This window comes from Panthera pardus, unplaced genomic scaffold (genome assembly GCF_024362965.1).
Source record: "Panthera pardus isolate Hobbes unplaced genomic scaffold, ASM2436296v1 HiC_scaffold_316, whole genome shotgun sequence".
NCBI classification, from domain to species: Eukaryota; Metazoa; Chordata; class Mammalia; order Carnivora; family Felidae; genus Panthera; species Panthera pardus.
Genome location: NW_026526895.1, coordinates 1,773,104 through 1,791,169, shown reverse-complemented (window position 1 = coordinate 1,791,169; position 18,066 = coordinate 1,773,104). Strand labels below are relative to the sequence as shown.

Here is an 18,066-nt window from a genome sequence, read left to right as displayed (position 1 = left end):
GCTCAGTCGTTTAAGTGTCCAACTTCAGCTCAGGTCATAATTTCACAGTCCATGAGCTCGAGCCCCATGTCAGGCTCTGTGCTGACAGGTCAGAGCCTGGAGCCTGTTTCAGATTCTGTTACATCTCTCTCTGTCCCTCCCCCGCTCATGCATGTGCTCACTCTTTCTCTGTCTCAAAAATAAACATTAGGAAAAAAAAGAAAATAGCTACAGAAGAAATAAACAAGTACAAGTGAGTTCAGCTAGTAATTACCAGAAGCTCATGAAACCGCTGTTCATTTTTTGGTTTTTAATCTTTTTGCAATGTTTAAAGTCAACATATACATAGAGTATTAACAGATAAAAAAGGTAAATTTAGAAAGAATAAAACAATTAAGTTTATAAACATTTGCAGATCTCAAGTAGTGGCCAGACTGTGTGGAAACTTTGTCCATGCTAACATTCCTCGGGGGTGGTGTCAATTGTCATCATCTGTAGGAAAGCAGTGTGTCGTACAATGAATCATACCCATCAACGTGGTAGTGCCATTTCATGGCCCTCGTCTTTGCAATCCTGGGAAACATGGTGAGGATATAAGTTATAGAAGAATAGATCTTTATGATAAAAGACACTTGTCACATGATGAGTTAGAGAAAGATTGAAAATGGGAAGGAATTCTATGAACTCTGAACCCTACAGGCATGGAATAATGAGTAAGGAAAGGATGTAACAAGAGCTTTGATCCTACTGTACATTGATAATCATGGGCAAAGTGTTTCATGTGTAAGAATAAATTGTATCAGGGGACAGATATGAGGTTGTTGGGAACGTGGGCAGCTTATTTAAAATCATACCCAATATTGTGCCTTATCTGACAAGAGCAATTGTAACTCACAGGCAACAAATTGAACAAACACGGGAACAGCTGCAGCAGGCAGAGCTCCCCTTTAGATACCAGGTAACCTGAGTTCTGCCTGACATACTGAACCCTTAGCACCTCACGGGGGTGAGTGTAGTGGCCCTTGGAATCCCTGACCACAGGCTTTTCATTGTTGGCTTTTTCAGCTTGCAGTTCATGAGAAGAATGCTCAGGACAACTAGGTAAGTGTTTTCTTGTTTCCTCCTCTTTCTTTGGTGCACAGTGTGGCACCACCTTCCGACTGAAGGTGGATGTGTTTTTTCTCCCCCAGATCAAGACTCAGATCTGGGACAGGGAGATGGTGGAGCAGGGCAGGGAGGTCGCTTACTTGAAATACAGGTGTGGTCATTTGACTTGCGTTTTTATGGGTGTTTCCAGGGATGACGCCTGCACTGTTAGTTGTCTAGTAGACGACGTGGTGTTACAACTCTTATAGAAGTCCATTATTTTTCTGTATCCAAGACTGGACGGGATGGAAGCAAAGAGGCTGCCTGAGGGATACACGAGGCAGAAACCAATGGCTGCAAGACCAGAGACGCAGAACCCTCCGAGGAGAGGTAAGAGGCACGTTGTGATGTGCCGCAATCTAACTTCTGCTGTGCAGCTTGTTCCTGTGGATGATCATTGTGTGGTCTGGAAAGAATCACAAGCACTAAGGACAGCAGGTGGTCGGAAGGGGTGACAGAAGGGTGTTCTCCTCTGCTGCCGCAGTCAGTGAGGCACTTGTCCCTGAGACTGGTGGAGCTCATGCCCCTCCTCTACCGGTGACCCTCCCACCTCCTCTAGCATCCCCCTGTCTGAAGAGCCTGGAAAGGATGACAGGACATGGGCCTCATCCTTCTTCCCACCCGGACTCAATGTGAAGACTTTAGTTTATTTGAGGAGAAGGTCATTTATTCACTAGTTTTAACGGTCTTTCTTTTTGTTTGTTTTTGTGTTTGTTTTTGGGAACTGTACTCCTACATCCCTCAATTGAAGTTCCATAAAGCTTAACTTAGTCCCCTGATGGTATCAGTGTAACTCTGCAGCTTCACTGCTAACTTCTCACAGTTTCCCATTTCTCTATAGTGTCAAATTAGTCTTTCCTTATATACTAACTGCTCTCATGTGGAAGGCAGCTTGTAGATAAGCTGAGAGATTGAACAATTTGCCTGAAGTCGGAAGAAATGCACGCTTCTTGAGGACTCATTGAGGATATATGCCAAACCAGTAATCTTTTTTTTTTAAGTTTATTTATTTTGAGAGAGGCAGAGACAGAATGCCAAGCAGGTTCCACACTGTCAGTGAGGAACCCAATGCTGGGCTTGAATTCACAAGCTGTGAGATCGTGACCTGAGCCAAAATTAAGAGACGGATGATGAATCCAAGCATCCTCATATTAATTCTTTATCTGTAATGAAATCGTGATTTCCCATGATGTATACTGAGAAAACTGTTTTACTGATGAATTCTAAATTGCTAGTTGTGCCTGACCTGTCCACAGTTATGTGATTAATTATGAAACAACATGAACTAGAGCACCGTGAGGTCTTTATCAAGGTGAGGGGATGGTTCTCTCCCTTATCCTTGGGGGTCACCTGAGGCATGTGGGATACCCTCTGCCTCTGGTCACGGACCTGACTGAAGGGAAAAGTTTAAGATATTTGAGGAATGAGTTGAGGGATTGTTTTCATTATGCCCAGTCCTCTGAAAGCAGAATAAACCTCTGTCCCTTCTAGGGTCTTTAGTAGATTGAGAAACTGCTGAAACCTCTGTGAGTTACAGCGACTCTGGCTGTACCAAGAATGCAGACAAGGACAAGGTAAATGCCGGGGCCATTCTCAGTTGTAACTCTTTTGGGAAACCCTCATCTTTATGTACAGCACGCTCACCCAGCCTTGTCTTGTTTTGCGTGTTGTGTGCTATGTCTATTTCTTCTTTGTTTTCGAAACGCACACTCATAACCCAGGAGCCCACAGGCTTCTCAATTTTTAGTCTGTCAGCTTTCTGTGGTAAGTTTAGAAGCCAAAAGCGCTTAGAGACTGAGTACCTTTAGGTTTTTCCGTGAGTTTCAAGAAATAACGAGAGGAGGATGACTGTACACTCCAAACAGAAGTCTCCTGGCCTGGGTGACCCCTTGCAGAACTCACCTCGGTGGGAAGAGTGTGGTTGCTGTGTCTTTCTTTCTTGATTCTGGCTAGGAGATGAACCGGTTAGAAACGACCTCATGACTCCAACTTTATATGTTGTGCCCTGTGCCATTTAGAGTGGTCCTAGATAAAGCCAGTGTCATCAGTCATCACCTTCCTGTCTTTGTTGGTAAATGACTTGCCTGGAATCCTCCACCTATACCTTAGGTAAAAATAGTTTGAACACTGTGTCCTTCAATTGTGTTTCTATGAGCAGTTTTTGGTTGTGTCCCCAGTCACTGTTAGAGCTCATACAGTCTCATGACACATACCAGGAGTTTTGTACCAAAACACTTGCATGAAATCTGTTATGTGAATTTCTCCTTCTTTTTTTCTGTTGCACATAATTACTCTGTGTCCTGTAGTATGCTTAAAGTCAGAATTCCCTATGAATTAAGATGAACACATCTGAGCTTTGTAGACATTCACCACAAGTAACTTGTTCTTCACAGAGGTCTCTCATTCCCCTGCAGGATTCCAGGCATCCTCCACTCCCCAGAGGTCTCAGAGGCCTTTGACAACACTTCAAGAGGGAAGACTCCTTTCTCAGGGAGAAGAGCAAAGGAAGCATAGAGAGGGTCCGGCTGCAGAACGTTTTGCCAGGAGTGGCTGTGATTCCATGAGCGGAATATGAGCCGTGTATTCCCACTTATTTTTTTTGTGTGTGTGTGTTCTTAATATACCAAAAGCAGAGCATCTGGAATTGCTGTAGAGGAGGGATGCAGGGTGAACCTGGACATCGATGGCTGCCTGTCTGGAGAATGCTACTTCATTAATCTGTAATTACTTCTGTTAACCCTCTAGGACAGGACCCTTGCCATTTTCTTTCACAGACATGGGCAGTGATGTGTGGTGGCAGTAGGTTAACCTCTTGCATCTACTACCCCAAGCTGTAGGTGGTATCCAGTGGCAGGGACAGAGTTTTCAGGTACTGATGCTACTCTCTTGGATCCTGGTGGTAGAGAAGGTGGCAGGTGCTGACACATTCTTCTCTGGGTTACAGCTGCTTTTGGTATTGGTTCTCTTGTCTGGCATATGGATGTAGCTGTCACTTCTGTTCTGCAGGGCAGTCTGGATCCTGGGGACCTCCTCCGTTAACTGGACGATTCTGCATGCCCTACCCTGGAGACGCCCCGCCCCCATGGACTATTACGCACATCCACCTCCTGAACCTGAGTGGCCCTGAGGCCACTCAGAACCCCTCCACCTGCAACACTTGGTAAGATGATCTGAGCACTAGGAGTTGACTTGTAAAACACACTCACCTTATTTTGTTGCTGTTAGGTCTTGGGCCAAGGTGTAGAGGCGGTACCACAGATATTGTGATGCAAGGGGAATGTGTCTGCTGCCATTACCACATTCCTCAAAAGTTTCTCAGGATCTCATCTTTGTCCTTTCCCCCACAATGGGTTGGTACAGGCATCTCTTGTGGAAAAGGAATGGGGCCGTATGCAGAAAAGCAGACATAGCGCTTCAGCAGAAATGCCCTGTACACAGTCCACGTGCTGGGATCTGTGAGGCATGAGGCACAATGTAACATATGTCCATCTAGTTGTGCCCCCGCCATCCATAGTTGTTCGCTGAGTGAATACATCTGAGTCAGGGCTTTTAGGAGTCTTCATCAAGTTACAAGGGATGGTTCTTCAAGTTCTTTTTGGGTATCACCGGAGGCATGTGAGACACCCTGTGCATGTAATTTGGGATCTCACTGGGACAAAGAGTTTAAGTTGTTCGAAGTATGAGGGGAGGGTTTTTTGTTTTGTTTTTGACCTCCAAACAGTCTACGCAAATCAAAATAAGCCTCCATCCCTTCTAGAGCTTTTTGCAGGTCCAGAAGTAGGAGTCACAACCAAGAGTGACATCGACACTGGCTCTGCCAAGAAGCACAAAGTAAATGCTGTGGCCATTTTCAGTTCTAATTCTTTACAGACCGCCACATCTTTCTGTACAGGACACCCTCCTGCCATTTTCTCTGGTTTGTGTGAAGTATGGCCTGTCTGCTGTTTTTGTTTTTTTTTTCCCCAAATGCAAAACCATTACTGCCGAGTCTACAGGCTTCCCTCTTTCCCAGCTGGCATCTGTTTGTGGTAACTTGAGCAGCTAAGCATGCCTAAAGGTGGGGGCCATAGGGCTTTTCTAATGTGTTCCTGGAATAAATCAAGGAGGATGACACCACACTCCACTTGGAAGTCTCCTACCTTGCCTCATTCTTTGTGGATCTCCTCAATGTGGAATCATTGCTCTTGCTGTTTCCTCCTCTCCTGTTTCCTTCTATTGAGGGTTTTAACGTGCTCAGAATAATCTGTGGGTATCCTTACAACTTGAAAATGTGAACTGCCTTCACTCCAACTTATATTTTTGCATGTATCATTTACAATGGTCTTAGACAAAGTAAATTTCATACCTATCAGCATTTTGGTAAACATGCTGTCCAGAATCCCTTCAGGTGTGCCCTGGGCACACACACTCTGAACTATAAGAGGTGGCATATTTGTCATAGAAAACATGCACTGGAACTTAATTTGTGAAGAGAAAAAATCCAAAATTACCTGTGTGGCAAGTCCCCACGGTGTCCTTCGCTTGTGTTCACCTGAGCACGTTCTCTCGTGTCCTGTGTCACAGGTACAGCTAAAACATGGAAACTTACACCAGACATCAAAGTGCATTTGTGTTAATTTTGTCTTTTAGAATTTCAGCTCATTTTTCCAGAGAACACAATTACCCTGCAAAATGTACTGTACTTAAGCTGAGAAGTACCTCTGAATTCAAATAAATTAGCTGAACCTAACTAACATGTATAGGCCACCTGTTTCTCTAAGAGCATGCTTTCCCAGTTCCTCTACAGGCCCTCAGGATCCCCATCTCCCCATATGTCTCTGTGCCCATGGATAGCACTTCCAGAGAGGAGGAGACCCCATTGTCGGGACAGTAGTTTGGGCACAGGCAGGGGCTTAGAGGCAGAACTTTGAGCCACGAGGGCTATGATTCCATGTGTGGACACTGGCTTTGTCATTCCTTCTCATTCTGTAGTTCTTCACATGCACAATAAACAGCCTCTGTGGTGGAGGGGATGAAGGGTGGAGTGTGATCCTGGACATAGTTGCCTTCCTATCTGGAATATGCTACTTTGTTAATTTAGTATTCAGCCTATAAATCTTCTAGGAAAAGGGCCCTTGCTGTTTCTACGTTTCCAGACACGTGGGGACATTAGTTTACCCCAATCACATCCTCTTCCCACCCCAAAGCTGTAAGTGGAACCCAAAGTATGGGTAGAGATTTTGGCACTGATGCTGCCCTCTTGGAATCTGGTGGTGGGGAAACTAGTAGGATATGAGCACTGCTGCTTTGGGTTTCTGCTTTTTGCTGGTGTTGGTGCTCTGTTCTGTCCTATGAACATACCTCTCATTTCTTTTCCGCAGGCTATTTTGTATGCAAGAGTCCTGGTCCTTTCCCAGGATTGCCTTGCAGGCTGTACCCGGTGGACCACCCTTCACCACCAGTCATGGGCTATAGGCCACATCCCCCTCCTCCACCTACTCTATTTGTTAAGATGACCTGACCTGGATGAGTGGCTGGTAAAGTATATTCATCTTCTTCATGATTGACTGTGGCAATGATGTAGAGATGGTTGTGAGTCTTGGCAATCCAACTACAAACTGCCTGAGGACACCGTAGCATATCTCAAGTTTCTCAGGACATACATACAATGGGCAGTGTCATGTCCCTGTAATACAGTGAGCTATACGTTTCTCTTGTCAAATGAAAGAGGATTTTTTACACAAAAGCAGACATATCGGCAGTACTGGTGCGTATGTTGGAGACACAATGTGTTGGGTTCTCTAACTTTTAGAGCATCAGGTGTCCCGTGTGAAAGAGGGACATTCATTAAATGATTCAGACCTTGTAATCACCAAAATGGAAACACCAGTGAAGGATCCAGGGCAAAAACGGGGGAACCTTGAATCATACAGGAATAGAAGGGAAGTTGAGCACAGTAAGCAGAGTTTGAGGAGGTGCAGAGGGGAGGGTGTTGGGGTCAGTGAGATGCAGTTGGAGGTCATTCCTGGCTGCAACCTGAGCAGGGAGTGTGAGGTCCATACGGAGCTGCTGTGTGGGATTACTATCAGTGCACAATGCACCGTTCATCTCCAAAATATCAGTGTGTTGCCAAAGTGCACGCAGGTAATCATGTAAAAAGATTCTTGTCTCTCTGGATTTTCCCGAAGGTTCTGGTATTTGTGGGGGGAAAAGAGCCCTGGAGATATGGGGAATTTAACTGGTCTTATGAAAATGCTGTATGCCCAAGTTCATATCCCTCAGTGAGACTAAAAGTGGAGACAGAGTCTAGATCAGCTGAGTCATCCTACAATTCAGGGCTGGCCAGATGCCACTACTACTGGACCCCTGTCATCATCGTGACTACAGCTTTGCATCTCCTCAAACTTCTCTCACAATATACTGAGGTTTTGCCTGTGTTCCTGCTGTCTCAGCCCTAATACCAGTTCTCAGTGGGACCTACACAGAGCCTCAGCTGTGTTATCTGTGAAAACAGGGATAACATTTGTTTCCAAGAACAAGAGAAAAAGAAGACATTCAGTGCAGAAATCATCTGCAAAATCTCTGGGAATTGTCCCCTCACGCTTCTCACAGTTTCAATTAAGATATCCACACAATGATCCTCCAAAAAAGATGGTCACGGGAGTTCATTAAACTAAGACTGTTAACAACTCAGCCCAGGGAGTGGGAATCACTGTTTTAAAAAATAAGACAATGTCCTTCATTTTTCTATTAGAATTCGGGCCCTGTCACACAATGAAAGAAAAGATAAGTATGAGAATATGTACATTCAGAGACCTAGATCTGAAGATAATCATTTTCTATTACACATAATCTCACAGAGGCAGCCACACACTAAAATGTTCATCTGAGGCCACAGATAAACTACAGAAGACAGAATGCATGTAGGAAAACATAAGATCACAGGGGAATAAACCAAAATCTCTTTGCCTTATAGGACAACTCTTTTGAAATTTGAAGAGGACTGCATGGTGACAGACAATCGTGTTTGTATATACATTTTAAGAAGGTGTCAGATCTACCTGAATGCTTTCCCTACCCATCATGTCCCCTCCACTTTGTCCTTCTTACTGTCCCCTAATCTACCTTTCATCGTTTTGTCTCTGTGTCAGCGTCTGCTTCTAGGGCCATCTACTCTCGCTCCCCATTGAGTGCACACAGTGGGGTTCCTGTACACACAGGTAACAAAGTGCCAGAAATGGTGGTGATGGAGGATAGAAGCAAGATCACCCTTTGTGCAGGGGAACCTGAGGGAGTTTTCCGGGGTGATGGGAACTACCTATATCTAGATTGATGGGGTGCTTATGCTCAATTATTTTGGAAATATTCCCTGACTCCATGGTGCCTTGGGGTCAGACAGGTATCTGTCCTTAGGAAATGGCTGAGATCTAATGGTGGAGAAGGATGAGGAACCAGCTGTAGAGAGGAGTGAGGGTCAGACCCACGCCCAGGATGCCAGGTCTCCACAGACAGCACCACGTGTAGGAGGACTCTGAGGAGCAGAGATTTCTTGATCAGACCCATGAACTACATAATCCTCCTGTAGTTTCCTCACTGAGTGATGGCAGAGCAGAGGCCAGCAGCTGGAGGACACCCTTATCATGGCTGGAATGGAGCAGTGGGCCTGGGGGAGTGAGTCAGGGAAAGGGACAGGCAGAAGGTAGTGACAGGGAGTTTGAGAGACAAACGGAAGAGAGGAGAAGGGACCCTTCTCTGCTGACTTCACCTACATTTCTGTGTGACCAAAACGAGACCCTTGTCTCCCACGGAAGGGAAGAGGGCTGGCAAAACACCGAGTGACATACTCAGCTCAAGTGCCCAGGGTATCTGCCTTGCTCTTGAGTACCTAACACAGGAAGCATGTGCTTTCTGTCACGATTGGAACTGCAGCCTGTACCATTTAGTGAAAATCAATCCAATTATGCATCCCTCAGCATTAAAGTACTGCAACAAAATTAAGTGAACAGACTGAAAGATACAACGCAGGATAAAGTCCAAAGGTAGAGCGATGGCAATACTTACGGGAATACAGTCTATCTGAAAAGGAGGTAGGTACCCTAATGCAGGCATTCAGACACCTGGCCAATATCCGAAAACGTAAAAAAAAAAAAGTCCTTACTTCAAAAGCAACATTAGCTCTAGACACAAAGGGATCATGATTTAAGGTTTAGAGAGCAACCATATGACTTCATGGTGCTGTATCCATGAGATCAAGTCTCATCAAATTATACCCTTTAAATTGAGGCTCTTTGTTATATGTAAATTATACCTCATTAAAGAGAGTTTCAAAGCACAATATACTAGAAGCAAATGTGGGAACGTTCCTTTCTAATCCTGAAGTGCACGGGTGATATGAGTCAGCCCATGTCTCAAAAATCCAAAATAATAAGACATTTAAAAAATTAATAATAGCAGAGTAAGCAGACCCTGAGCTCACGCTGTCCCATGTTTTCAACTGCATAACATCCACATCCAAGTCCATGAACCAGAGAGCGTTCCAAAGACTGGCAGAAGAAACTCCACACCTAAATAGAAGCTGCATCAGAAAGGTTAGGAAGGTCAGAAAGGTGGAGGCTGTCTGCCTGCAGAAGGGGCAGAAAAAGTGAGCCCTCACACCAGGTAGCAACACAGGGAAGACTAATCTCCACAACATTGGGCATTAAAACCCAGGGGGGCTGAATTCCCTTGAGTTTAGATCCTGGTATTTGGAGGTCAGCTGACCCAGCACTGGGTTATCCAGGAGGATGAGTGATAGCCAGGTCCCTGCCTGTGTAGAGAGGCAACGTATACATGGCATTTCACACAATGCTTAGGCCACAGGAGACACATGTATTCATGCTGATTCTTGACTCAGCTGGCCTGCCTGAGTCCCACTGGCACCACTGAGAGCAAGCACAGCCCACAACAGGCACGCATTCAGTGCAGACCCCTGCACTGAAAGGAAAAGTAACCCAGACACAACAGCAGGGAGTGAGCAATACCCATACGATATCCTCCTGAAGGTCCAGGTCCTATAAACGGAGACGTGCACTGCTGAGGACTCCAGGACCTCTTTTTAATAACGGCATTCATTTCAAGATCAGAAGGCACAGCTGACTTTCTTAACACAGAGAAATAGAGCCAGAGGGACAGACAAAATGGACACACAGAGATATTTATCTACAATGAAAGACCTAGTCAAAGCCACAGCCAGAGAACTAAGCCAAAGAGATGTAGGTAACATACCTGATACAGATTTGAAAGCAATGATCATAAGGATACTCACTGGAGTTGTGGAATGAGTAGAAGAGTGAGACCCCTGACAGAGGTAAGATATAACATAGTTAGACACTGAGGACACAATCAAGGAGAAACATGCTTGCTGGAAACAACAGAGGGATGGAAGAAGCAGCCGAACAAACTAGTGACCTCGAAGACTGAGTGATGGAAATTAATCACACTGAACCAAAGAGAGAGAACAGAATTCTGCAACGTGAGATGAGACTAAGGGAACTCCGTAACTACAGGAAAGATAATAGTATTCATATTGTAGGAGTCCAGAAGGGAGAGAAAATGGGGTAGAAAATTTATTTGAGGAAACAATAGCTGAAAACTTCCCTAATTGGGGGAGGGAAACAAACATCCACAACCAGGAGACTAGAGAACTCCCATCAAAATCAGGCCAACACACAAACCTATTGTAAGCAAACTTACAAATTAGGGTGAGAATAAAGAAAAACTTGTAAAAGCAGCAAAACAGTCCTTAACTTAGAAGGGAAGACCCATAAGCCTTGCTACATATTTCTGAACAGAAACTTGGCAAGCCAGAAGTGAGTGACATCACATATTCAAAGTGCTGAATGGAAAAATCAGCAGCCAAGAATATTCAGCAAGGCTATCTTTCAGGATGAAGGAGACACAGACTTCCCCAAACAAAAACTAAAGGAGTTTGTACCACTAAACCAGTCCTGCAAGAAATATTAAGAGGGATTCTTTGAGTGGAAAGGAGAGACCAACAGTGACAGTATAGAGGTAGAAGACAAATTCAAGTAAAAAATGAACATTTCTGGAAAAAAATCAGTTAAAGTACTCAGAGAAATGGATTTGAAATATAATAACCTTTACCAAAAACCTAGGGAGGAGAAAGTAATGGGTTCAAAGGTAAATGACCATCAATACAAACTGCTCAATGCAGAAGAGGTTATATAAACACCTAACAGTAGCCATATCCTAAAACCAGTCATAAATATGCTAAGAATAGGGATAAAGAAATCAAAATATATCACTAAAGAAAATAAGCAATACGTGAAAGAAAGGCAAGAAAGGATCAGAGAAAATCATTAGAAACTACAACAAAACAGGCAATAAAATGACAATACATATATACATAACAATCAATTTTGAAGGGAAATGGAGTGAATGCTCCAATCTAGAGAGGTAAGGTCTAAGAATGGATGAAAAAACAAAACAGATTCAGATGCCTACAAGTGACCCACTTTACAGCTCAACAATGATAGGATAGAGAAATATCACACAAATGAATGTCAAAAGAAAGCTGGGGTAGCAATACTTGTATCAGAAAAAATACACTCAAAAAAGTACATAACAAGACACAGAGGAGGATAGTATATACCAGTAAATGGTACAATCCAAAAAGAAGATAAACCAACTGTAAATATATCCCACAATTAAGTGGGATTTATTCCCAAGCTACAAAGGTGGTTCAATATTCGCAAATCAATCAATGTGATACAATACATCAACAGGAGAAAGGATAAGAACCAGATGATCGGGGCATCTGGGTGGCTCATCCTTTAACAGTCTGAAATCAGCTCAGGTCATGACTTCATGATTCCTGAGTTCAAGTCCCGCTTCAGACTCTGTGCTGAAAGCTCAGATCCAAGAGCCTCCTTCAAATTCTATGTCTCCCTCTCTCTCTGCCCCTCCCCTGCTCACGCTCTGTCTCTCTCAAAATTAATAAACGTTAAAAGAAAAGAAGCATACAGTCATTTCAATACATGCAGAAAGAAACATTTGACAAAGTACAACATCCGTTCATGCATGTAACCCCTTAAAGTAGGTTTACAGGAAACATACATTAACGTAATAAATGTAATCTATGAAAACCCTGCAGTTATAATCAACCTTATGGGGAAAATCTGAGAGCTTTTCCTGTAAGGTCATGAAGAAGACAAGGATGTTTACTCATACCACTTTTAGTAAACAAATTACTGGAAGTCCTAGCCACAGCCAGCAGACAAACGAAACGAAACCATTTGCAGATTACATGAAACTATATATAGAAAACCCTAAAGAGTCCACCTAATAACTGCTAGAACTGATAAATGAATTCAGCAATGTCACAGGATACAAAATCATTGTACAGAAATCTGTTGCATTTGTAGACAATACAGAAGCAGTAGAAAGAGACATTAAGAAAACAGTCCCATTTACAGTCATACACCAAAAATAAGATATCTATGAATAAATCTAACCTAAGTGGTGAGCGACCTATACTCAGAAAGTATAAAACAGTGATGAAAGAAATTCAAGATGACACAAAGAAATGGAAGGACATTCCATACTCACGGATCAGAAGTACAAATATAGTGAAAAAGTCTATACTTCCCAAAGCAATTGACAGAATTAATGGAATTTCTATCAAATTACCGACAGCAGTTTTCACAGAACAACAGTCCTAAAATTTGTATGGAACCAAAAAAGACCCCAATCTTCAAAATAAACAATCTTTATGTGAAGTGATAATTATGGATGGCACTATGCCTCTGGATCTTCTGCTTCAAAACACAATAACTCTGGCTTAAGCATTTGAACAAACGTTAGACATATCCCAACCAAGGATCATTCTACAAAATACATTCTACAAACGTACCCTCAAAACTTTGCACCTTATGAAAAATATGGAAAAATCTAAAAATTGTCATGGCCTAGTAGAGCCTAAGGAGACAGGATGACTGTAACGTGCCAGCTGGGATGAGTCTGGGCTAGGAGAGGTTAAAACCGAAGCAATCTGAATACAAATATAAACTTTACTTCATACTACCATATCTCTTTGATACATTGATTGTGATCATGTACCAACCATTATGACATCAATAGTGAGAAAACAGTCTGATGTATGTGGATACTCAGTATTATGTTCCCAATTTTTTTTGGTAAATAGAAACCCATCATGATAGAATAGATTATTAGTAATCATGGTTTTTCTACACATAAGATTATATCACCAGTTCCAGTATTAGTTACTCGTGATGTACATGTACCTATTCTTGTTGTTCTTACTATTGTTTAATTTAAATACTAGCTTTCATGGTACAGAAAACTGAATGCATGATAAACACTTCATAGAAACATCTACTTTACATATTTTAAGATAATAACGTACATATATACCACTCTATTATGTGGTATGTAAATTAAGTGTTTTTCTGATCTTGAATGATCATGTCATTGAATGGCTTTCCATAAAGGTGGTCATGCTAGATAATGAATGATACTCAGAGTTTACAGGATGTACTTCACATCATGCCTGAACATCGTCAAAAATAAAAACATACACGCGGCCAGATGAAGCATTGTGACTGGCTCACTTATTGTAAAGAACCCTTGCTTTAATATTTTCACGTATATTTTTAGCAGGAATACAAGAGAATCAAATATTTCCAAATCAAAGAGACATCCAAAGACTGGACGAACGATAGGGAGTTCAAAGGGTTTCAGAAGGATAAGAGTTGACCATGAAGGGGGAGTCACAGGCAAGGAGCTTTCTCTGGTCCACACTGACATGTTTGCATGAGGATATGTGACTTGCCAAAGGGTAAGCCCCAGAAGTACCAGAGGGAAAGACAACGCTTTAGGGCGGGGTGACTTGTAAAGGGTGCTTCTGTGCCTAAGTGATGGGTCAGCAACCTGGCCGGGGGTCCCTGCGTCAAAGACTTCAAAAGGCCAGCAGTAACCCATACTCACAAAGATCTTAGTAACATAGATCAAAGTAAATTAGAGCCACAAAGATCTTAGAGCCACAGAGTCGATCTTTACCTATGATTAGGAGATGGTCACAGTTTCACAGGATATGATCTTTGGGCCGGCAGTAGATGCCTAAAGTATTATTTAGGGCTATACATTTAATGAAAAAAATGTATGTGTAAAAATTTGGGTTTGGAATGTTAAGAAAAATCACAGGCCCATCATGGAGTTACTTACGGTAAGGCCACATGTCACTAAACCTAATTTCATTCCTTCAGTAATGTAACCTTTAACCAGTCAGCAAAGAATTCCCTAGTCAGTGCTGGAAATTTAACTGATAGATCCCTGCCATTCCCCTCAGAGAGGCAGTCTTGCCTAAATTAGGTATTCCATGCCACTATTTCTTTTTTAAGTTTATTCAAGTTAGAGACAGAGAGCAGATGCAAAGGAGGGGCAAGACAACAGGGAAAGAGGGAATCCCACAACCAAGAGGTCATGATCTGAGCCAGTATCAAATGTCAGAAACTTAACCAAGCCATCTAGGCACCCTGAGAATGTGTAGTTTCAAAGGTTAGCATGCTTGGCTGGGATACAGCCATGAGGGCACTGGCCTACTCCTGAAGAGAAGGCAGCCAACAACTTGCAGGCAGATGGCATTGAATCAGTGATCTGTACAACTCCTGGTGCACACCGTGGGGGAGATTATACACTCATCGTGGAGAGCATCCCTGAGAAGCAGTGTTCACAATGAGGGGACAAAGAGCTAGGACAGAGGAGCTGCGTGGCACCATTACCCTGCTCTGCACACCCCCCAGGCAAAAAAAAACCACAGAGCCATCTGCTGGAACCAAGGCAATCCCCACACTGGGTGCCTAAGCTGCTTACGACAACCCCAACTTCCTGTGTTCTGGCGAGACTGGCCTTCAAGGTCATTCAATCTTGCTTCAGTCACAATGGAGCTGGCCCATTCCCCAGAAGACCAGGGGAAGCCCATGACCATAACACCTCTCTTGACCAGACAGTTATGCAGGGCTTCACTTCTAGTGGCAATCATTTCAAGTCTCACTTAACAAGCAGATCGGAGCAGACCTAGAAAAGTCTCACAACATTCTGGCCAAGGACCATACATTGCTCATACAACTGGCTTGAAGGATAGTGCAGCCAGAACACAAAACAGTGCATGCAACACACACCGCAGACACTCCGTGATGTGCCAGGCCCTGGACACTAGATGATCTCCTCTTCATATAGCCATTCATCCCAGAGGCAGGTAACATAATGAGCTTTGGTAACAGAGAAGGCAAATACTCAACCAAAATGCCAAGACAAGAGGAATGCATCCCAAGTGAAAGAACAAGATAAGGTCATGGCCAAAGACATGGAAGGAACACTTCCAAACTCATTCTATGAGGCCGGCATGGCCTTGAGTCCAAACTGGACAAAGACCCCACCAGAAAGGAAAACTACAGACCAATTTCCCTGATGAACCTGGATGCAAAAATTCTCAACAAAAAGTAGCAAACCGGATCCAACAATACATAAAAAGGATTATTCAGGACAATGAGGTGGATTTTATTCCTGGAATGCACAATAGATTCAATATCTGCAAATCAACTAATGTGATACATCACATTGATAAAAGAAAGGATAACAACCACATGATCCTCTCAATAGATGCAGAATAAACGTTTGACAAAATGCAGCAGCATCCTTTCTTGATGAAAAAAAAACCTCATGAAAGGAGGGATAGAAGTATCATGCCTCAACATGAGAATATCCAGATATGAAAGTCCCACAGCTAATATCATCTTCAATGGTGAAAAACTGAGCTTTCCCCCTAAGGTCAGGAACACGACGGGGATGTCCACTCTCAGCACTGTTATTCACCATGCTGTTGGAAGTCTTAGCCTCAGCAATCAGACATCAAAAAGAATACAAGGTGTCCAAGTTGGCAAGGACGAATCAATCTTTCCCTGCTCACAGACACGATACTCTCCGTGGAAAATCCGAACGACTCCACCAAAAAACTTCTAGGATTGATACAGGAATTCAGGAAAGTATCAGAATATACAATCAATATGCAGAAGTTGATTGCATTTCTATACACCAGTAATGAATCAACAGAGAAATCAAGGAATTGATGTCATTTACAACTGCACTGAAAACCATAAAATACCCAGGGATAAACCCAACCAAAGAGGGAAAAGATCAGTACAGTTAAAACAATACAGGGTCTCCTGGGTGGCTCAGTCGGTTAAGTGCCGTCTTCGGTTCTGGGTATGATCCTGCATTTGTGGGATTGAGTCCCTTGACGGGCTCTGTGCTGACAGCTCAGAGCCTGGAGCCTGCCTCAGAGTCTGTGTCTCCCTCTCTCTCTCTCTGCCCCCCCCCCCCCCGCTCATGCGCTCTCACTTGCTCGCTCACTCTCTCAAATATAAACATTAAAAAAATTAAAAGAACAAACCATACAACGTCTATAAAAGAAGTTGAAGAAGACACAAAGAAATGAAAAAAAAACATCCCATGCACATGGATTAGAAGAACAAATATTGTTAAAATGTCAATACTATCCAAAGCAATCGACAAATTCAATGTAATTCCTATCAAAACAACACCAGCATTTTTCACAGAGCTAGAGACAACAATCCTAAAATTGTATGGAACCAGAAAAGACCCCAAAGAGCCAAAGTAATGTTGAAAAGGAAAAACAAAGATGGAGACATTACAACTCTGGACTTCATGGTGCATTAGAAAGCCGCAATCATCAAGACAGTATGGTACGGGCACAAGAACGGACACATAGATCAAAGGACCAGAATAGGGAACCCAAAAATGGAGCCTAAAACATATGGCTGAATAATCTTTCACAAAGCAGGAAAGAATATCCAAAGGAAAAAGAAGAGTCTCTTCAACAAATGGTACTGGGAAACCTGGACAGTGAGAAGTATGAACCTGGACTATGTTCTTAAACTTTCTCTCTCTCTCTCTCTCTCTCTCTCTCTCTCTCTCTCACACACACACACACACACACACACACACACACACCACACCTCAAAATGGATGAAAGATCTAAATGTAAGACAGGAAACCATCAAAATCCTAGAGGAGAAAACAGGCAACCTACCTCTTTGATCCTGACCGCAACAACTTCTTGCTTGTCATTTCTCCAGAAGCAAGGGCAATAAAACCAAAATAAACTATTGGGACCTCAAGATAAAAAGCTTCTGCACAGCAGAGGACACAATCAGGAAAACTAAAAGGAAACTTAATGGAATGGGAGAAAATATTTGCAGGTGACATATCAGATAAAAGGTTAGTATCCACAATCTATCAAGAACTTATCACACTCAGCACTCAAAAGCCAAATAATCCAGAGAATAAATGGGAAAAAGACATGAAGAGACACTTTAACACACAGGACATCCAGATTGGTCACACGTGAAAAGATGCTCAAACTCATTCCTCATAAGTGAAATACACATCAAAACCACAATGAGATATCCCCTCACACCTATCAGAATGGCTAAAATTAACATCTCAGGAAATGACAGATGTTGGCAAGGATGCAAAGGGAAAGCTTTTGCAATGCTGGTGGGAATGCAAAATGGTGTAGCCACTCTGGAAAATAGTATGGAGATTCGCTACAAAAACCAAAAATAGAACTGCACTAGGACCCAGCAATTGCACTACTAGGTATTTACACAAAGGATACATTAATGCTAACTCCAAGTGGCACATGCACTCCAATGTTTATAGCAGCATTATCAACAATAGCTACATTATGCAAAGATGCCAAATGACCATTGACAGATGAATCGATAAAGAAGATGTATATTCATACACTGGAATATTACACGGCGATCAAAAGGAGTGAAATCTTGCTATTTTCAACAACGTGGAGTGAACTGGACTTTATTATGATAAGCAAAATATGTCAGAGAAAGACACATCATATTA

The 18,066-nt window shown here is 42.8% G+C and overlaps 1 long non-coding RNA gene across 4 annotated transcripts; it reads left to right on the top strand.

Annotated features, from left to right (window-relative positions):
• Positions 1 to 862: 862 nt before the first annotated feature.
• On the top strand, positions 863 to 9,199 carry LOC109257907 (uncharacterized). Of its 4 annotated transcripts, XR_008419007.1 has the most exons (7): positions 870 to 937; positions 1,045 to 1,080; positions 1,170 to 1,455; positions 2,617 to 2,699; positions 4,132 to 4,285; positions 6,486 to 6,641; positions 8,081 to 9,199. It is a non-coding gene; the product is annotated as an uncharacterized LOC109257907 (long non-coding RNA). The 4 variants fall into 4 exon arrangements; XR_008419006.1 differs by lacking the exon at positions 2,617 to 2,699 and having other exon boundaries at positions 865 to 937; positions 1,052 to 1,080; XR_008419004.1 differs by lacking the exon at positions 2,617 to 2,699.
• Positions 9,200 to 18,066: the final 8,867 nt, after the last annotated feature.